Source organism: Bombus vancouverensis, chromosome 16 (genome assembly GCF_051014615.1).
Source record: "Bombus vancouverensis nearcticus chromosome 16, iyBomVanc1_principal, whole genome shotgun sequence".
Classification (NCBI taxonomy): Eukaryota; Metazoa; Arthropoda; class Insecta; order Hymenoptera; family Apidae; genus Bombus; species Bombus vancouverensis.
This window is the reverse complement of record NC_134926.1, coordinates 6,061,882-6,084,804: the sequence shown is the minus strand read 5'-3', so window position 1 is coordinate 6,084,804 and position 22,923 is coordinate 6,061,882. Positions and strand designations below refer to the sequence as shown.

At 37.3% G+C, this 22,923-nt stretch overlaps 1 protein-coding gene and 1 long non-coding RNA gene across 4 annotated transcripts in view; one reads left to right on the top strand and one right to left on the bottom strand.

The window, feature by feature from the left end:
* The window catches only part of Ptr (patched domain-containing protein), a 55,252-nt gene that overhangs the window by 17,837 nt on the left and 14,492 nt on the right, over window positions 1–22,923 (top strand). The window lies entirely within an intron of this gene.
* LOC117154417 (uncharacterized) lies at window positions 12,964–15,333 on the bottom strand. Its single transcript, XR_013060374.1, has 4 exons — window positions 14,904–15,333; window positions 14,665–14,762; window positions 13,623–14,509; window positions 12,964–13,547 (listed from the first exon to the last, which is right to left on the bottom strand). It is a non-coding gene; the product is annotated as an uncharacterized LOC117154417 (long non-coding RNA).

Sequence of the window (22,923 nt, the reverse complement as noted above, 5' to 3'; positions counted from 1 at the left end):
AGAAGTATTTTCGTCGTCGATAATGGTTATCGGTAAGCAAAATAAAGTTCGGTCTATCGACAAAGGTTACTGATAACCAAAAAATTCTGTTTATTTATATCGATTATTGGTAACGAAATTAATTTTGGTCATTTATAACGGTTATTCGTAATCGAGATTTTTTACTCAAACATATTAAATCGATATTATTATATAGATATTTATTATAAAGATACTAAGTGTTATGACGAATATACTCGTCATGCGTAAAAAGCAGTTAAAATTTGCTGTTCAAATTGCGACTTGTGCTATCGTCAATTATCAACTATATTAAGGAAGAAGAAGTTCACTATAAATCGGTACGTTCGACGTTAAGAAGGTTTATAGTGGAAATGTGACGCTTCGTCGTGGTGACATTGACGCGCAGTCGGAATATTCGTGTGATCTTACGTGAACGTAAATTGAGAAAGAATGTCACGAAGGTTTCCAGAAACATAAAATTAGCATTTAGGTAAGGTCAAAGACGTTTCCTGCTCCATTTAAATAATTTCTTGATACATACATTATTTTTAAGAGATTTATAAACGTAGAAATTGTAGCAGCTCTGTCCTAAGACCTTTGGAAAATTAATGATGCGCGCAAGTCTGGAATAATGAAAGAAAATAGTCTTTGCAAAAATCTGTCGAATGATACGAACATATTACGTGTTTTATACGGAGCATTTTGAAATTTCATTAGCACGGTACAGTGAAATCCATTATAATGACTATTCTGATTAAGAATTTTTAAATTAAATGTATCAATTAAAACTAGAATTTAAATGTATGCGGAAGTTGCAAGATATTTAGTTGGAGTATATATGTTGCAGAGATCGCAAAAGTATTTAAACACGCAATCTCGTCCTCGATATTTTAATAATTATTAACAACACCTATCATATGTTTAAAATGACTATTCATACCATATACATATTACAAATAAATAAATAAATACCTTACAACTTTCGTATACATTTCCAGATTAGATTCAGATTTTGTCAATATAATCTTGGCAGTCGCGTTTCGTTACGCTGCCAATCAGTTAACAAAATGTTTTGTACGAAACGTACAATACGAGCACGAGAATTTTCTCTGGCTACTGTACAAATACTTTTGCCAGTTGCTGTATTCTGTAAATTGCCGTTTTTCAATAGTTTCGTTTCATTAGCGTTCTTCCATGAATTGTCGTTTTATTTCCAGTTATCAAATAGCAAACAGGCAACAGTTGCTCCGGAGGAAAGTGTATTATGTCGTGAACGTTGATGGCGAGCAATGAAGTACGAACAATTTCATTTTTACCGCCATTCGGAATAGACACGATGATTCTGTGCTCGCCTCTCTGAAACGTAGTTTAACTCTAGGGGTCTTGAATGGAGAATAATTTACTCTTTTATTGCTTCTGCACAAGAGAAACATAAATTTCAAACGCCTATTGTAAACGAGCAAATATCCGAATTGAGTTCTCAAAAAAAAAAAAAAAAAAAAAAACCAGAAGCTAGAAAAATTTCTGTTGATTCTGTTTTCGAAAAGAGTCTGTGTTACTATACTGTGTGGTACGGTAGTTGTCGATCCTACTAGTTTACGTTGCGATATCAGTGTTCGGAATTTTATTGGTGAATTTGATCAGTGCAACGTTAAAACGGTTATCTGGAATCATATTTTCTTCGAGACGGCATAACAATTGAGAAATTGGAAGGGTTTTCACAACACTAGTCGCTTTCACGGCAAAGCACTTGTATGGTTGTAATAATAACGACTATATCGCGGTCGGTTAGGGACGTTGTACAAGCCTCTGGAAACAGGTGCCCGGTTAATGGCGCATAAATTTCATTCGATCGTATAAACCATTGGCGAATGACCAAGATCGGTAGAAAGTCTGAAGCTATTGTTCGAATATTGATATTGGAAGTCACGTGGAACTTGAACCGTAGCTGTACAAGCTTCTGGAACTTAGGAGAGAAACTTGAGAGTTACGGTATGTAATTCTCTCCTGTTTAGGTGTATACGAAGCAATTAATGTATATAATTAGGCGATAGACATTTCGTTTAATTATCATCGAAATGTTAAGATACGTGAACGTACACGTATGCTGCGTTACATTTCGATTTATGAAATTTTGTCTATTTTCGTTCGCCCCGTTTGTCCATTTTTCGAGATACGTTGAGATATTGTAAAATTGTAAAATTTTAATCAATCAGGAAAAACGTGTTTTCAAGCTTGCAAGCAAAATTATATCGTGCAGTATATTGTATCGTGATGATGACTAATTATTTTTAATTAAACGAGGAAAAAATAGAGCCAAGCAAAAATGATAAAACTTTAGTCTTTTTGATTTCGAAATGGCAAATAGAAATTAATTTTAACGAAGCACAGCAGTGTTAGTTTCTATATTAGATCATATATATTTTGCTACTAAAAAAGAAAAGAAAAAGAACGAAGAGCAAAATCGATAGAAAGGTTTACGTTCTTGCGACTTAATTCTATTTAAACCTTCGTTAAAAGGAATGAAATTTGTGGAAAGTGAAGAGAAGGGGAAAAAAGATAAAAGGAAGCGAACGGGTCTGTCCATTGTCACGAAAAACGAGCCTCCTCGCCATTTCCCCTCGATGGAGCGTGCTTTCAAACCGGAAGAGATATCGGAGAGTTTAATTTATCGATCGTAGGGAATCGGCTCGTGATGCTGGGGGAATAAAACGACAGGAGCACGTACGTTCGAAGAAAGAGAGAGGAACTCTTTCTATAGCTTCGTTTCGTTAATTTGAATAAAGATCAGTTCTTGTGTAACAACTATAAGTAAACGTAACACCTGATTACACATCAGCCACGTGTTGCTGACTTTAATGACTGCCGTGTTATACTACCACTTGCTGTATACTGCACCAGCAGAGTTGAAAGTATCACTGCAAAAGCTGATTTGAAATTGTTAATTAACTCGTTGCCCTCTTTATAACCTTGAAAGTAAAAGTTGACAAAGTCGAACCGAATTTCGGATTGGCCCGTCTTCGTCCTTTCAAAATGTAAATAAGATGCAATTAATTTTTGGTAGAAACGAGATTACGCTTTTTAAAGAAGAAAAGTTGACAAAGTCGAAGCGAATTTCGGATTGGCCCGCCTTCGTCCTTTCAAAATGTAAATAAGATACAATTAATTTTTGGTAGAAACGAAATTACGCTTTTTAAAGAAGATCCAAAAGATTATTACGTTCACGTTACAATAGAACTGTTGTTTTCCTCGTGTCTATATGACCCGGAATGACCGTTGTATCTTAATAGAGATAAAACGTTGATAATGTTTCCAACTATTTGGTTTTAGTATCCAACATAATGTACCTTCGCCTGTTATATTACTATTTATATGTTACATCATATTAGTTTATTCCAAAGGTTCCTTTCGTTTTACAAGAAAATAATGGATGCACGACATTTCTTCTTTTATGTTATTTTATTGAATCATGTATGGTCCATTCTGTTCTATTAACACGAAGACCACGACATTTGACAGATTAGATCTCATGTTTGTATAAAGATGCGTTGTTGTAAAAGACGTTTGTTGTTTGTAAAAGAAAGACACTTTTGGGACAGCCTGATATTATATATATGTCGAGTTATCATTGGGGTTACCATAGTGTTTAACGAATCTATATTTGGATTAGCCATCGTTATTATACAATAGATGATTGTTAATGGTACAAATATGACTATTACAGAATTTGACGATTAACCGTGGCGATTAGATACTCGAGGTATCTGCCAATGACAATAATCTTAGGTTCAACGGGATAACAAATGCGCTTTCTTCCAAAGTCTAAGTCGAACTGAGCTTGTCCAAAGTCAAAGTCAAACTGAACTTGTCCACAGTCCAAGTGGAACTCCCACATGTACTTTTCTCTGTACTCCTCAGGTCAACTCTATTTTGAAGGGGAGCTTCAAGAATACTCCATATTTGCTACAGTTACAAGCTACAACTACTCCATACCTCTGTTAGGTAAAAACGTCCATCCCGTGACCGTGGCTACGTTTTGCGACCAGATATCATTTCGAGCCCAAGCCTACTGTCATAAATCTCGGGCAAACATACTCGGATTAAACATAAACATCATAAACAGTTACTTCTAAGTTTTATTTTTTAAGAACAGTTATAATAAAAAGTCTAGACTAAAGTATTGGGGATATTCCCAAAATTCCAAAGGCCCCGATGTTTTTTCATCTCCGACACACACATATATATATATATACATATATATATAATTTTTGTTTATGAGGGACCTGTTCCAAACAGAGAGACGCGACCAAGAAGGAAGAGAGAAACGTAGTGAAAGGAAGCAGATAGCAATGGCAGACGCAAAAAAATGTGGCGGAAGACCAACTAGTTTTTTTATTTGCTACAACCTGTCTAAGCGAATTAATCAGAGTATGAGTACGATACGAAGCGTGAAATCAATTACACTCGCACAATCGATACTCTCTTTCCGCTCTTTCATAGAATGCAGCCCACCTTGTTGGGCTGTTACGACCAGCGGCTTCAGTGATTAATCAAACAAGGTTATCCAGGCCTCTGGTTCACACTGCACACACAAGCTTATCGTTTCAACGTTGCATAAACCATAGTTGACAACAAAGGATCGAGTCGGATGAGTAACGATCGCGATGGTTCTCGCGCGTCTTTCGCGAACCAGGTTGATTTTAACGTTTTCTTGCGCGGGAATTAAGTAGAAAATCATCAAATTACGACTTGAATTTTGAAACAGTGTCTAAATGATTAAATTATATCCTTCAAGTTCCTTTTCGTAAGCGAAGCGTGAACTCGGTAGAATTTAGTAATCGATGTCGGTTTGTAACTTCCACCTGTTCTTACAATTCTCATTAGTCTTTGTTACTACGTTATTATTAGACTGCGGATTTTTATGCAAGTTCGTATTTCCGAGGATATTCTTGGAGAATTATAACCTCGGTAGGAAATTCGGCGTTGTGCAATTCTCCGCACTTTCAAATTGCGCGCTCTGGATAAATGATATCTATGGTATTAGTCTTAATTAATTGAAAACGTTCGAGTAAAATCACAAAATAAAACAGTCATTTCAGTACAACTCAATTTTATATCACAACAGCTACGCATACTCTGCGTTCGACGAGTATACTCGTCATATTCATTGCTCTTTGCCACACTTGTCATTTTAGATAAACAGATCGCAACACCTAACTGATAAAATCGTATAATAATCAAAAGCAATCAGATTTCGAAGACAATTCTAAGCCAGAGAAGCTTTCTCTCTCTTCTAGAAAATTTGATATTTGTCGCTGGTACAGTGTCTCATTTCCGAGAAGTTTTCGTGTATGTTACAACCCGATAGATCGTCTAAAACGCGAGTTAGAAATGAGATGCGTCGACGCAACTTTAGTTTGCTCCTTAACTAACCAGTTAGCTGTGGCCATCTCTTAGAAAAGCGTGTACCTAAAATGTGTCGCATTGTTCACACGATATACAGTTTTTTTTTATAATAATTACAATCTTTTTTTTCGTTTTATTTCGTCTTGGCCTGCGAATATTGAAAACATCTTGAGATTTACGAATATACCTTAGTTCTTACTACAATCGCAACTTAAACAGCAAATTGTAGCTCCTTTCTACGCACGACGAGTATACTCGTCGTAACAGAAAATATATCCATTCCTTCGTGACGAGTATACTCGTTGTAACAGAAAATATTGCCATTCCTTCGTAACGAGTATACTCGTCGTAACAGAAAATATTGCTATTCCTTCGTGACGAGTATACTCGTCAAAAACAGTTAACTGATTAATGAGTCAAGATACACGGCATCCACTGGCCCTAACATTCGACAAACCTAAATCGATCAAACAAAATTCCACGAACGTTGCACGCGCGCGTCCAGTTTGCATAATCGGATTATGCCACTTGTGTAATAGCGATCAACCCGGATATCCGGCTAACGCATGCTCCGAGAGCCGTGAACAACCAAGAAAGTGGGATTTTGAGGAAAACGTCGATGAATTTTAGTCTGCTCCAGTGCTTTCGATGCAATTTTGCACCTGGAAACACGGAAACTCGCTGCGCTTCGGGGCCAATCCGATTTTCGCCTTGTTTATCCGCGTGATAGCGATCTATATGTATAGCGACCCGAGCACGCGACTCAAACCGTACACGCGGCACTTCCTTCATATCGGAATTATGTAACACGTGTCTGCATGGTATTTCATAGGGAATAGAGACATAAATACGACGATGATGACACTTTCCTGAGTGCTTGTTCGTTGCGACTATAATCTTCGTTGGAAAAGACACTTGGATCTCTGAAATTTATTATACCGGGTGTTTCGTTCTAACGTATGAATTCCTCGTCTTTCATACGACGAATTAAAGTTGAAATATCTGGCAAAGTAATAGTTTCTCGGCGTAAGTAGGTTAATACTTTTTTATAGGAAATATCGAGATGGATCGTTGTATTAAAAAATATGTGAATGCATTTTGAAAGGAATAAAGTTGACCTTGAAATCTTGCCCCGTTACTGCAGAAAAAAATAATTTGCACAATACGATGTCCTGCATGACGTCGAAAGAAACAGCTTTCATTTTCCCTGTTTTTCAACGACAAAACGTTTCTTTTTCTAATTTTGATGCTTAGTAATGATTAATTATACTCTAATTATACTTAATTGTACTGTAATATTACTCGCGAGGTATTGTACCAGTTTCCAGTTAGACGAAATACTCTGTGCATGCTGGAGTGATTAATTGAGAAAAGAAATTAGGAAGATCGGAGAAAATATGTGGCAGTCAGTGAATAGGAAATTCTGGGACTATATCATTGTAAATCGTCGAGGCAGTTAATTATGATTAATTGTGTAAAGCGATGAATTATCATCAACTAAGCATGGAATTAATTACGAAAAGAAATTAGAGGATACGACGGACGAAGGAACAATCTCCGGTGTTCTGTTACGATAAACAACGAACGATCTTACGCTTTGCGAATTAACTCCGATTTTGTATATCTCGCAGCTATAAACGTCTGTTAGAGTGCCGTATAAAAGGCACTGTAGCTTGTACGAGTTTTACAAGCTTTACAAGCGTGTGCACACGCCAGCTTCGCACACTGTTGCACGCTCCATGTTTAAGTACACGCTATACATTATATTTGCTCTAAACCGAGTGTCTGGTGAACGTGAAAGAGGAACTGGTAGAGAAAGACCAGTGGCAACGATCAACCTGGTAGACCGCCTCTAAACACTTGCAGAGGGAAATTGTGTCTAATTAGATCCAATTAACATCTATCCTTTCACAATGGACGATTATCTCTCTTATTGTACCAGCTTCGTTCAACCGCTTTATCGGTTATTTGTCTCGATCTTTCGAACCTGTAAGACTAGTGTAAACATGATATATCGCGAGCGTAGAAACGCGACAAAGACAGACAATGGGCCGTAAGATCAGTAGAAAATTACCTTTGGAATAATTTGTCGCTAATAGAGGCAAAGAAGCACAATTGTCTGTTTTAACGAGCGTAGAATTCACGCACACGGCCTTGTCCTCATTTTTCCACGATTGACCCGTGGATTTTGCAACGCTTTACCGGATAACGTATAAAAAAAGGGCACGCGACTGCATAATTTTGCAGCCTGTGATCGGTGCACACGTATATCCAGCCTGTTCTCGAGGTCGATCTATGCTTTATGATCCGATTTGATCGCCAGTCGTATATCTTTCCTTATCGATACGATGTGGGTCAGAGTTACGTTTGGGGTTACGTCTCATTCGCATTGGTTCCGAGTGACAGGATTTAGCCGATCGACAGCCGCAACTGGACTGCGCCTGTGAATTTCACTTGGCGTTGGATCACATCTGGAAAACGAACCGTTTAACTCCAGCGTTGCTGTAAAATTGCGATTAAAACGAGTGCCGGATCTCGGTTAAACTCCGTATGGAATCTGAATGAAGTTCTGTTATAGGTTTAAATTGACTGATAATTAGGGTTGGGTATAGTCTGAGGGGAACTCCAAATAAAGTCTGGCATGGACTCGGTATTAGTCTATTATCTGAATTAAATCTAATATTTGGTGTAATTTAGGCTCACAGCTATAGAGTCTGTACGTGTGTGAGTAATATGACTTAGTATCAGGTCTAACGACGAATTGCCTCACTTAGAATTAGACCCTTGGGTCTGACCTAAAGTTGGTACCAGGTCTTAGATGAACTTACAATTAATATTAGGTTTTCACGAATTTCTTTTATGATCGAAATGATAATTTGTCCAATAACCTACAGTTGGAATAATTTTCTATCCGAAGGGAAAGAGGTCTCGTTTCTCTGAATAGTATTCCCTCTTCGTTCTTAAAAGTCAACTTTTCTTCTACTTTTCTAATTAGTAAAAAGCGGATCGATCGATGAAACATTTATTGGCGATTCTTTTGAGGCAAAGTGGAATAACCGTGGTAGTCGTTAGTTGACTAATGTCATTCGCTTGAGAACACCTCGTTTCGCGATCGCAATCGGCTATAGATCGCAGTTCCATGCTGCTTTGACGTCACGGCGAATCGAGCAACGTGACTGTCGTTGATAATCGAGCAGGGAAACGCTTGTCCGCTAACAGTTTCGCCTGATTAATGGCTCTTCTTCCCTGGTCATCCATCAAACGTATGTTCACAGGTGAATTGTTGCCTGTAACTAAAATTTCAAGGCCTGGCGGACTGACTATTATCAGTTTTGTGGACGATTAGACGTTGGCCACGTATTGCAATAATTACACCTTAATCGTCAAATGCTTCCAATTAACAAAGTAGAGTAATAGCAACGACCTGTTTAAACGTTGTAATTAAGAGATATTTCATTTAGGTTCTTTAAACAAAATTGCAAAAATATATTTCCATACCATCATGTTCGATTAAAAATTATTGACGTTATTATTGAACGTATTATTGATTACGTTCGACGTGTATACTCGTCATTGCTCGATTTTAAACTACGTACCCCGCAAGCAATTTTTCAAACTAAATTCCACAAAAATGACATTTTTTTTCACGATTAATTTTACGTACATTTTCCTGAGAAGTGTTGAAAAAATGACGGTGTTTCGCGTTCGTGTCTATCGTCACGTTCTACAGATAACGATTGAGTGTGTGAAGAATGTAAATGGCATAATGAGAACCGTGCGTGTAGCTCTTGATAGTTTGGAATACTTTCCTTGTCTCCTATTACCGTAATAACCGCTATCTTCCTACCAGAAATTTCATTGTACAGGACGATCCATTCGTGTAACTACATAGTTGGTTCTGTGCTCGAGTGTCTCTCTAATTGAAGAAGCACGCGTTTCTTCAATTTCCTGTACACGTTGGATAACGTTTTTACGCTTGTGAATGACTTAGGCTACGCCAAGGTACTCGAAAACTCGTGCACACCTTTTACGAATACATTATGCGATAAGGGAAATGTCTTGAAATTTTATTAACAAGGATCGACAGACTCGATCGTGATATTTATGCAAATTCATGATCTTTGTAAAGGCAACCAGAGAAACGGAAAAACAGAACTCGTATCATGCACATTCTGTTCATTCTTGCACCTTGCAATGTTTCATAAATACATAAACATCTACAGTCATTGTGGTTCCGATTGTAGTTGAAAACCAATCTGAAAATATGTATATAGATGACACAATATTTACTATAAGTTTCTATGTCAATTAGGGAAATAATGAAACACACAGGTATTTAACGCTAAAACTACCGATAGTTAACACGAAGCTATTTCTACCAAAACCAGTGAAAATGGCTGGTATTTAAAAAATTCGTAATAATAGAATATTTTTATATTTATTGATTTATTACTTTCTTACAGAAAAAATAACACGTTATGTAGTACATTTTTGTTATTATTAATCCATCTGGGATCCCTGAACGAGGGTTGACACGTTTATAAAATCGTAAAACCAGTCATTTTCACTGCTGTGGTATTTCTAGCGTTAGCATCTAGCGACCCAGCGTTCGATTCGGAATTTTCCTGATAACTGATATCGTCGTATCGAATGATACGCGGTAAAAATTTGAAAAACGCGTGGCAAGTTGTAGAAAACGAGGAAACTGGTTAATTGGGGTTCGATAAACAGATTGCAGGACTCTTTTTACACTTTGACAAATACCAGTCATTTCGCCTGCTATCGGTATAAGCAGCTTGAATACAAAATTATTTTCAGTTTGAATACATAAAAAACAAAATAGAAGTCGTTATATTATTCTTTTAGTTATCGTTTCGAAGGTCATTACATCATCGCGGAAAAAATATAACACGAAGTAGGAATTTTTAAATAAAATTAAATTGTAAAACCAGCCAATTTGACTGGTGTGGTAGTTCTAGTGTTAAATAGTCAAATTACACATTCAAGTATACATTGTATGTTAAATAAGCTTCGGTATTCGGTGAAAGCGTATTTGATACTATAATAATATAATAATGAAGAAGGTTCTGTCAAAATTGTTCTGTAAGAAATGACTACAAGACAGCTAGCTACTCATACTCCGTATTAATTTTTTTTTATTAATAATATGCTCGCAGCAGATACCTTGCGACATCCATATACATTTTCAGATTAGTTTCAAATTCTATCGACATAATCATGTCACTCGTGTTGTCTCCTCGCAATACTAATGAAATTTCAAAATGTTTTACATAATACACGATATATAAATATGAAAGTTTTTCTTTGGGAAGTTCGAAATAATTTGCTGAGCGCTGTAGATGAATACAGGGAAACCGTTTTATCAGACAAAGTGCGCGATAATAATCGCTGGCTGCGAAGTAGGTAAGTTGGATCAAGCGGTTTCTCATGTTTAATTAAAACGAAAGCCATAATCTCAGCCACTTCTCTGCACTTTGGCTGATCTGTATGCGTCTACAATTGTAATATCGTTCTCGGAGCAACATCTCTGGAAAATTGTAATTGCTTCACTCGATCGAGATAGTTTGGTGTACGTCTTCGATCATCGATTGGAGCGTTCAGGAACCTGAAAGGAGGGAAGAAATGTTGTTTGTGCTGTTCAGTACAGATGCAGATAGTATAACAGGATCGTTAGAGGCAATTAAAATTTCCGATTTTCACTTCTAACGAAGAAAGTGCCGAACGAATTACTCGCGTTAGTTTCTAAAATGTGCTATGATCGAAGTTATATCGTATTATTAGCTATCGATCTTATTGAGTCGAGAGCGGCGATTTCGAGTAGATTTTGCAGTTTTTGGATTGCCAAAGCTTCCCAGGACTTTTAGAGATTCGTAGAAATGTTTCCAACTCTTTGGTGAAATTTTCTGAATTTGTCGAAGGTCTTGGGAAGTCTTCAGGAACTTTCAGACGTTTTCGGAGATTTTCAGAGTCCTCCAGAGATTTCTGGAGGATTCGAAAAGTCTTTGGAGACTTCCAAAAGCCTCTCAAGAGTTTTCAGAAATTCTCGGAGACTCTTAGAATCTTCCAGAAACCTTCAGAATTTTCCTTAAACTTGTATAGAACGTCAAAGACGTTTCAGAAAGTGTCAAAGACTTTCAGAATCTTTCAGAGATCATAGAATTTTTCTGGGGCTCTTAGGATCTTCGAGCAACTCGCAAACACTTTTCCCGACTTTCTGTAATCTTCTAAAGCCTTTTGGAACGTATCCCGACGTCTCTTCCCTCTTCCAAAAACTCGCAGAGTCTTGAAGAGGCTGTGAAGTACTTTTAAATTGAATATACGTGGCTTTCAGTTTTACTGATATTCTCATTCATCGGTCGATGAACTTTTAAATTCTTCAGGAATATCTCGTCACTCAGCTGGTTTACATCGAAAACAAAAATGAAATTCGTAACGGATGCAAGATCGTTTCCCGATACTTGCTCCACAAGAACTTTCCATCCTTTTCAGACCGGTCTCTCCCCCCTACACTGAGCATCAGTTGCAACATCGCGAGAAATCGATGTCTTTGAATCATTTTCGTTTCTAGGAATTGTAAATGCGACCCACAGAGGAAAGAGGAAAGATGGAAATAGGCTGAAATAGGATTTCTCTTTCGGCACGTGATATATGTTATCGAGACCTATGGTAAGATGGTTCTCGTGAAAACGTGGTCTGAAATCAGGTAGATCTTCTTTTTCGATCGCGTGAAATATTTCAGGGCTCTGGAAGCATCGTTTGAAACTTTCAACACGTTCGCTGCGCATCCAACTTGTTTATTTTCTACTTGTGCTGTACGTTAACAAAACATTTTTATGCAGTATCTTCGTTTGTATTGCGAAATATCAATTATTATGAAATACTTTCTCATAATCTCGGGATTTTTAACTTACGTGTCACATTGAAGACGTTAGCACGGATAATCTCGAGCGTACGTGAACGTGTCAATTGGTATGATTGTGCCATTATAACTGGTATCATCGAGACCATAACAATCTGCAGTTGGATTACTTAATTCTCGAATTTTGAACGTAATTTAATTTTATAGCCAATCTTCATCACGGAGAATATATTTATTTTATTTTATTTTATTAATTTCATTTATTTATTTTATTTAGTTCTTGTCTCTCTGCTTTGAATTTCGTCCGTCAACTGAATCAACATTACAACAGTACATAATTTCTACTTAATACAACAACACTATTTACCACGGAGAATATAAAATACAAAGTGAAATGAAATACCCTAAATTTTAATAATCGAACATAAATTATTACAGCCATCTGTAAACCAATAATACTGTTTCATGGTTAATCTCTACTTTTATTTACAAAATACATTACAATGAATTTCTTTTCTCGTTACTTGAAAAGTAGAAATATAAAAGCAGGGTACGTAGCGGAGAGATATTGAAAAAGAAAAACAGCGTTGTTAAGCCTCAAAGCAATTGTTTCGTTTAATAGTTGCAGTTGAGACTCCTGCGAATAGGACACAGTTTTTTGCACAGTTTCGTTTCAAGCGACCAAAGCAACGACGATAATTATTCCGTTACGCAAAGCTGGTGCCCCGTGAAACTGCGATCTGTCGTTTCCTTATCGGTTTCTTGCAGGATTCATACAAACGAACTTTCTCCGGTCACGAAGCAACGCAGTAACGAAATTCTGATTCAATAAGCCAATCAATGACGCTGATGGTCGTACATCTTCTACCTAATCATCTCTTTATTGTGTTATTGTTGGAATAATAGAGAAAAAGAGAGAAAGAGAGAGAGAAAGGAGCAACAAGTGCGAAAGCCAAGCTTCTTCTCGCAGTAATTAGTTGGAAACCAGCGCGGAGCGTCCGTGAAGCGTTACTTTGCATTCCTGGCTGGCGATGAGCACGGGATTACGCGTGTGGCAGATTTCCAAACGATCCGCGCGTGCACATGCTGTCCGAAAGCCGCCGAAGGTCTTTGAAAGCTGCCTACATGTCTGTGAAGGCCTTTGAACGTTTCCAAGAGCATGTGAAATTTGTTCAAAAGCTTTTTCTGGAATTCCCTCTGAAGGTACCTACGAAGATACCTAGAAAATCACCAAGGAAGATCCCTAGGTTTCTGAAAGTCACTAGAAGATTAATTAATTACTGGATGTCATTGGAGGTCTGTAGAAAAATATTCGATATCATTTTTGGAAACTCACCGAGACTCAGGAAAGATAGTACAAGTTTCTGCGAAGGTTTCGGAAGGATCGTTAAATTTTCGAAGGCCTCTGATAGCCTGTGAAGGATCCTGAAAGCTACTGAGGCATCTGGAAATCGTTGGAAAAATTCTGAAAATTTCTGAAGGAGTTTGGAAGCTCCCGAGGACTCTGAAAATTTTTGAAGAAGTTCTGGAAACCTCTGAAGGACTGTGAAAGCATCCAAAAGTTTTTAAAAGCTTATAATGGCCTTTGAAAGCTCCTTTGAAAAATTTCTACTAGCCTTCGAATGTCTCTAAAACATTCCGAACGCCTCCAAAATATTCTGAAGGCTTCCAAAAAATTCTGAAAGCTTCCAAAAAATTCTGAAAGCTTCAAAAAAATTCTGAAGGCCTCGAAAAAATTCTGAAGAATTCCGAACGATACCGAAGCTTGCGAACACTTGTTAGGAGTGTCAAACAACTTTCAAATAACGTGCAAGGCGAATGAACGACATTAACATCTAGCTAGAATGAAAACTTGACCACTTAAGGCCTAAGGTCAGCGATCGAGTTGACAATATTGCTCGTAGTCGTTTTGAAAGAGCCGGGCTACGCGACACGCGTATGCGCTCTTTCGTCATTGGTCGATCGACGAAATCGCGACTACGGACGATTGGGTAATGCTCATCGCACTTACTTTCGTTTCACGTAACGTTCGTCCGTGCGTATACAGTATACGCGCACGAAATTGACCTGAAATCACGTTTTAATGCTTTCGCGGTCAATTAACAAGCGAGTTTACGTCCATCTTCGTAGAAGGATCGGTATAGTGTGACGTAAACGTCAGCTTGTGAAACTTGTCCTTATGAGGCTCTTGTTCTCCGCTCTCGCCATTACTTGTCGATAATCCTACAATCGATGGAAAATTTACGTCAATGCGCTACTAATATATGAAATATAACTCGCTTTTACTTGTATGTATTTATGATGGCGGAAAGCACGGCATACATTATTCTCAGAACTCCATTCTCCATTATCCACTTGAAAGTTAATACTGTACTTACACGATTAATTGACAAGTTATTCATAGCGGTGCTGGTGGCTGCTCGTGAAACTCCAGGAGCCTAATTGCACTTGTCATCCAAGTTACTCGTTGCAGTAACTGAGGATAAATGCTTCGTCAGATATTGAGAATCAGCCTCTGTTATCATGTACGGACCAATCGGTTGTACATACATCGAGAATCATTGAAAGGTAGCTGCATTCTTAATCAAACGGTTAAGTAATTGCAACTTTTACTTACGTTAGTCCGCCAACGTTGGACTGCGAATAATTTCTGAAATCTATGGAAACTGGCTTCATAGGTGCTGAAACTTGCAACAGGCGCCTAGGAAATTACGCACGTAGCACCCAATATGGATACGAATATGGATAGTTGAGATTTAAGAAACAACGAGGGAATGCGGACGACGAATGGATGGAAGATGGTTTACGGCAGGTCAAGGGACAGGGTACGAACGATAACGACGACGTCGAGACATGGATTTCGCAAGGGAACGCGGCAAAAATCCTGCTTTCCACCGGTTGTTTTTTCGCAATGCTCGTCGACATTCGAGTACTCCTACTACTTTTCTCTCTTGTGGTTTTTCTCTTGTTTTCCTCCAGTCTACACTATCGCTCATAAGTATCTTTATCGAATTGTAATAACAGTTTGTGAATTTGACTAGACTGTACAAATGAACGCTTCTCACGCTTTTATCCTATCATCGGGATGTATACTAATCGTGCATAAATATTTATATTTACTTAGTGCACTCTAATCGAAACACTGATATTTTTATCACATACCCGATATTATATTGTAGAAGAATCTTTCTTTGTCGTTTAATTCTTTATTTCTTTCTAGACTTTATTTCTTGTTACTTTCTTATGGATTCGACAGGATTGCACCAAGTATTCAGATACTTAAGCGCGATATACCAAGATGTATTCTACACGATGCACACAAGATACAAGATACACACTACCATTCATAAGTATCTGGATACTTGCTGCGATCCAGTCGAAGCATTCATACTTTTGTTGTATATCCAACTTTACATTATAGAAAAATTTGTCTCATCGCCATTCCTATCAGGATATGCAGTGCCGTGCATAAGTATTCGTACACTCAATGTACTCCAATCGGAACCATTACGATAGAAGAATGTTTCTCTACAATTACTTCTTCACTTCTTGCAACAGAAGCAACGCTCATTATCTTTTTATGGATTCTTCTGGTTGTACGATACCGTGCATGAATGTTTGTACACTTGGCGCAATTCAATCGAGACATTTGCATTTTCTATCGTTTTCAACATTACGATAGAAGAATATTTCTCTATCGTTCGTTCTTTTCTTCTTGCCATAGAAACGATGTTTATTGCCTTTTTGTGTGTTCACTATTGTGTAGGTATTGTATTGTGTATTGTTGTATAGTGTACACGATAGTGTGTAAGTATTTGCAATCCAATGAAAGCATTGATATTTTGTACTGTATTTTCAACGTTATTATAGAAGGCTGTTCATTATCAATTCCTTAAATTCTTATCATAGCCGGGCTCAAATGTTTTACCGAAACGTGGAATATATTTGCATCGCTTAAGTTACATATGTATTTTCAATAAATAGCAAACACTTGATCAAATCTATAGAAAGTTCTAGAATGTGACTCGTGACATATATTCCAATCGTTCTAAGATCTGAACACTGACAGATACACTTAAAGTCACTTAACTTGGTAGTGTCCGTAGAAACAATATTCATTCATTTTTGGTATTATTGCTTTTTATTTATACTAATCGATATCGACTATTGTTTTCAACAATATATAAAACTGTTTATGGTTCGCTGAGATAAGATCAGAGGCAAAACTTAGATCGAAGATCTTTAGTTAAAGTGTATTTTATATATTTGCAATAATTTGGAAGCGCGATACATACGTTTGCTAATTAATATCGCTGGTTGTAGTAACACGAAGAGTTTGTCTGTCTGTTTAGAATACTCGTCTTAATCTGCCTTATAATTGAAAAATTAAAGAATCTGGAGAGAAACAGGTAGTCCAGTAACAAAATAGTTCTATACGGTATGACAATTACGAACGCCAATTTTATTATTACATATTGACTTTTGCAAATTGATTTAACCGGGTTATAGTATACTGTTATACGTAATTATGATAATTAGGAAGGACCAAATCGTTCTCGATAATTAAAGTCTTGGGGAAAAATAAGCGAATTGTTCGAATGCTTTTGAACGATAGTGTACATCGTCCACGCGTCGTTTACTCATTTTTCCATCATTTTTCCATCATTTTTTGCTCCCCTCGCGTGAAAATGGAGCCGCGTACTCGTCGAATCCAGCCATGAAAACCGAGAGGCATCGTGCTAAGCGGCTCTTCTAGCGGGCAACCACCGTGTCGACGTGAAAGCATACCGTGGCCTACCATTTTCCATTTTATTATTTATAAGCGTTACTTTCGTTCTCGGCCACGTGCAACTTTGATTCGCCTGATTCTATCTCGTCATCTTTAGACTGATAACGCGTAGTACGTTTTTCCTAGATTTTTGTTAACACGGCTAATAAATACAAATGAAAATTGGTCGCTGAAAATTGGTCAATGAAAATTGAAGTGATCGCTGAAATGTCTCAGTTTCGATACACTTTCGTTTCATTAGATCGTGAATTTTTATGCAAACGGGTATTTTTATAAAGCTAATTAAACAAATCGAATCCAAGTAGAAAATTTCATTCATTGAATATTATAATAGGTACTATACTTCCCATATTTTGCATAGGTGCCATACTTTGGATATTGTTCATAGGTAGTATATTTTCGATATTTTACATAGGACTATAGTTTGGATATTTAGCATAGGTACTATACTTTGGATATTTAGTATAGGTATTATACTTTGCATATTTTACACAGGTACTATACTTTGCATATTTTGCGTAGGACTATACTTTGGGTATTTTATATAGGTACAATATTTTGGATATGTTGTACAGGTACTATACTTTGGATATTTAGCATATGTACTATACTTTGGATATTTTGTACTGCTACTATAATTTTGATATTTTGTACTGGTACTATAGTTTGGATATTTTGCATAGGACTATAGTTTGGATATTTTGCATAGGACTATACTTTGGATATTTTCTATATTTTTGCATATTATGTACATTCCGTGCATTCTTGCACTCTCCATAAATCGGTATATAAAAATCTGTTGTACAATTATGTTACGTATTTTCCGTCTTGAAGTTTTTGTACTTTCGCCTATTGCATAATTACACCAATATTACTAATGAAAGTTTACGAGCCCCAAGTCAGATGCTACTACAGTATTAATAAATACGCTTATACAGTGGTAATAATTTTTGTCAAACGCGAGGCGAATTCCCCAAATAGATTAACAAATTAACAAGTTACTTAATTATTATCTCTGAGAAGAAATTATAAAATTATGAAAGAGAAGTTGTGTAACTTACGACTTGCAATTTGTCAGTCTAGGAATATTATTTTTTGGTCACTTATTACACAAGAAGTCTTGGTAACAAATTCAGAATTATAGTTAATGGACATTACATTTTTATTTCTTCTCTTTTATTTTCACAATAGAATATTCAAGCCGCTTGTTAATCGATTGAATTGGCTAAACTAAGAACTCTGAGATCATCCAGTCTGTAGAAAGTGTGGAGAAAAAATATACCAACTTCGAACAAAATATCATTTTGTAATCTTTCGATGACGACTTCTTTTCTAACTTGGAATTGCTACTCCACCACTGGAATAAATCCAGCGAATCGAGAGTTTTTAATTTTGGAAAGAGAAATTGGCACAGATCGCTTGGCCATGTCGCAGTGACACGATTCCATCGTAATTTTCTTATTCCGCTTCTTGCGGTTGACGCGATGATGAGACATTGATCCTCGAACAGGCTAATCGTTGTCCCAGGCAATTCTCGTGTCCTTTTACAATTTAACAAACCACGGATAAAGCCAACTCCCTGTCGATTCACGTGTTGGTTCACCGTTACACAATCTGTTCGCACAGGTCATGTTTCGAAGTTGCGCGGTTCAAAATTTAATCTGATTCACTTTAGAAGCATCCAAGTAGTTGGTTTAATAAATTAAGTTAGGATTGTACGTAATTCGGTTAGATTGTGCATAGGACTCTGCATAGTTAGCAAGTTCCAACAGAATCATAATTAGATGCGCTTAGATCGGTGTAGGTCAGAAATAAAATCACGCGGTAGTGGTATCTGTGTTATTCTCTGAATTTTAATGCTATTAAATCTTCGTCTGTGTATATTAGGCAAGTTGAGGGATGGCGCAGAGTTTATTTCCCGAATTTTAGCAAGATTAAACGCTTGGAGCATACGTACAAATTTATTTAGTAAGTTTTAAATGCACCTCCCCTGGCGAGCGGCGAAATAACGTTTCACGCAACATTATGTTGAAAAAATCATAGCTACAGTAAGTTGTTGTTTTATCGACGTCCCTCGATCGTTTAATGTATGAAATCTGTTCTCAATTATGTTTGTCTCGTCAGACTTTAAATATTCGTCGAGATACTTCTAAGCTCTGGATTCAAATACGTCGCGCATATTTCAGTATAAAATTTCACTAAAGGGCAACGATGGTTACATAGGGACGCGGCACGCTGTAAATTTCGAGCACAAGGCCTGTGAAGCGAAACCGACTTGACATTCCCATCACAACCTGGCGTGACTAGCGTCTCAGATGAAATAGCGTTACGAGGGATCATTGCCATTATCCTAGTCATTCTCCAAGCGACCATTCATTACCACGAAATTCCACTGACTCGCTTAGACTCGATAATGTCGGTCGCTTAGTCCTGGAAAAACCACGTTATTATCCTCATACTTCTTCATGCAACTTAAGATTATATAAATGCATATAGACCGTAATTACTTCGACCGGAAGCTAACGAGTGTTTCACCGAAAGTGCCAAAAAAATTGGTGAAAGTATGCAGGACAATCGCATTTAAACACCGTCATGCGATTTAACTCTTTCGAGATGCTTTTTCCCGGCAATGACCGGCAGTAATGCAATAATTTGTGCTTTGGTATATCGAAAGATCAAAAAGAAATTATTTTTGGTATATATTTTAAGCATATATACGTGGTTCCATCTTTTACAGTGCGATCATTTATCGTTTCTTATCGTTTTCAGTTGCTGAATCCGGCCCTTCAGTATTGGCCTATTTATTATGAAACATCTTGTACATACAAGGTTAAATTGATAAAAGTTAGGTTATGACACTGTCAGTTCTTAAGTATTGCCTACTTACGCGACATCTTGTACATAGAAGGTTAAGTTGATAAAAGTTAGGTTATGACACTATCGACCCTTATGTATTGTCTACTTCTTATGAAACATCTTGTACATACAAGTTTAAGTTGAGAAAAGTTAGGTTATGACACTATCGACCCTTATGTATTGTCTGCTTCTTATGAAACATCTTGTACATACAAGTTTAAGTTGAGAAAAGTTAGGTTATGACACTATCGACCCTTATGTATTGTCTACTTCTTATGAAACATCTTGTACATACAAGTTTAAGTTGAGAAAAGTTAGGTTATGACACTATCGACCCTTATGTATTGTCTACTTCTTATGAAACATCTTGTACATACAAGTTTAAGTTGAGAAAAGTTAGGTTATGATACTATCGACGCGAAGTACGGTCTGAATGGCAGCAATAAAGGTTATTAATTTAATTAATTTAATTTCGGAAGGGTCATGACACACAGTTTCTTGCTTCCTCGTTGTAAAAAATCATCTCTCTTGGAGATTATCTACTTCAATTGCGTTACAGGCCACAGACTGCTTTGGCCAATTTGTCGCGTTGAAAGTTTGAGAATCCTTTGATACGCTCAACTATTTTATCGCTGTCGACATTGTGACTTAAACCAACGATTATTATTCAATATATTACCACACTGGTTGGTCAATCCACATTCTGGTCAATTGGGCAATCCCGTGCAAGTTTATCGGACTGTTTCACACGTGGGGAAAAGGCCAGAATGGAAAACATGTTATTAAACCTGTTAAAAACGTGGGATTTTTAATAGCGTGCACGTATGGAGGAGAAGGGATAGTTAAGAACCAAGGTTAATTGATTAAGGTTCTATGATTAAGCCTAGATCAGGTCAGTCCTACGAATTCCCTACGAAATTTACATGAGAATGACTTTCTAATATTACCTAAGAATCTACAGAGGAGAATTTTATTATGGGAACCTGACCTGAATTTTAATATGAGCTAATCTAAACCAAATTTGGACGGACTTCTTCAGCCTTCGTGTAGGACTAACAAAGAAAAGTCACACAATTGTATTATTCGTAGCTTCTAATGGATTATCCAATTTTCCATTATACGGATCCACGGATTTTCATGCATCTGTGAGAAATTTAAAGATACAAAAATGTACACAGTATGCGTACAATCTACACAACTATGAAATACAATGCGTAATTATAAAGCTACAAAATATAAATACGTGTAAAATACCTAAAATAGAGTTCTCGTTATGACGCTCAATAGTAAAGAAAACACATCTAATTAAAAAAAAACACGTTAATTCCAAGTACTAATTCTTTAATCGTGTGGATAAAAACATAAATTTGCATAAAAGACCGCAGTCTAGTTTTTCGTATTTCTTAGCAGACGAATAAAAAGTGGCAGGATTAAAGAAGCATTACGGTAGTTTAAAAGATCATGTAACACTGGAGTGGTTGGATAGACCGGTAGCTCTAGATCAGGGTCTCCTCTTACATTCTCTGGATCAATGTCCTCGTCATTGTTTCTTCAGGAAGAAGCTCGTTCTTTCTGGATCATCAGCCCCCATACAGGCTACCGTAACCCTATACCGCGCATTCTTCCTTAACATCTCATCCGTCTCATCTGTCTAGTGCCTCCTCCTACCCTTTTTCGCTGGCTCTTGTGCACGTTGGTTCAGTCTCTTTCCCAGGATCTCATCTCTATAACGTTTCGTACTCTAATTTTTTTCAAAGAAGACATACTTTTACTTAACGTTGTATGTTGTTGCTTTCGGCGTCATCTATATCTTCTTTCGAAATCTCTAAAATACGCAATCCTATGAGGCAACGGGTGTCACGTAACTGAAGATTGTACTAAAGTTACGTACGAAGAAGATGGTCTTAGAAGCGGCCACACTGAACCACAGGAGATTGGGAGAAACGTTATTTGGGAGAAAATTTGGAGTAGTTGCGGTAAATAGCCTGGAGGCAAACCTAATCCTTTTGATAGATCACGCGAGAACATTAAGCGTTAATTTTCAAGAAAATTTGTCATCATCGTGGAGATTTGAGTGGAAGAGTGAAAATGGGGAAGTGTCACTAGACCGCATAATTACGGAAATCGTGATTTGAATGGAAATAAGATGGCAGATTTCACGGATAAGATTGGAAAGCTACGTGGACGCGGTTATCCGTGGAAACGGAAGGACATTGGCTCCGGACACGGTAGGATTCGAGCGTGAACGACTTTCTAAAACCACTTGCACTCGATTCCAGCTGGTTTTTCCATCGGTGATTCGATGACGTGGTTTCGAAGCGTGGTGTACGCAGATCTCACGATCTGGATGGCCATCTTTCTCCTCTCGTCACGGAGAAAGTAGTCAGTCGACCGGTCATTGGGTAACACAGCTCCTTATTCGATCTGCAACGATTGGATAACAGTCGCGTAACAATCGAGCCAACCTTTTGTTCCAGCTGTCCAATGAAATCGTAACTTGGCCGACGTAATCGCGCTCTAATCAGGCTAATTAACAACGATTGCGCAACTTTCACACGGTTAGAAACCAGTCGGTGAAGCTTTGCCATTATTTGGAGCTTTGCCATTATTACGTGGTGTTACGTCATTTCTTTTTCGAGGTACGGTAGAAACAAGAAGAAAGTCGGAGAAATGAATTTTTCAAGTTTGACTCGGATCAGTTTCAATCAGACTCGTAGTTTGTGAACTTAAGAAACTCGATAAACCGATCCTCGCGAATAAATAAATTTTCCAAGCTTCGGTCAACCAGTTAGCTGTTTCTGACGAGTATACTCGTCGTTAAGGAATTGCGATACTTTGTGTTATGACGCGCCTTGTGAGTAATAAAATAAAACAGTCATTTCGTTACGACTTAATTCTATATCATAACAGCCACGCATACTCTGTGTTCGACGAGTATACTCGTCATCGCTTACTCCTTGTCACGCATTCCAGGTGCCCTCTTTTCAAAGAG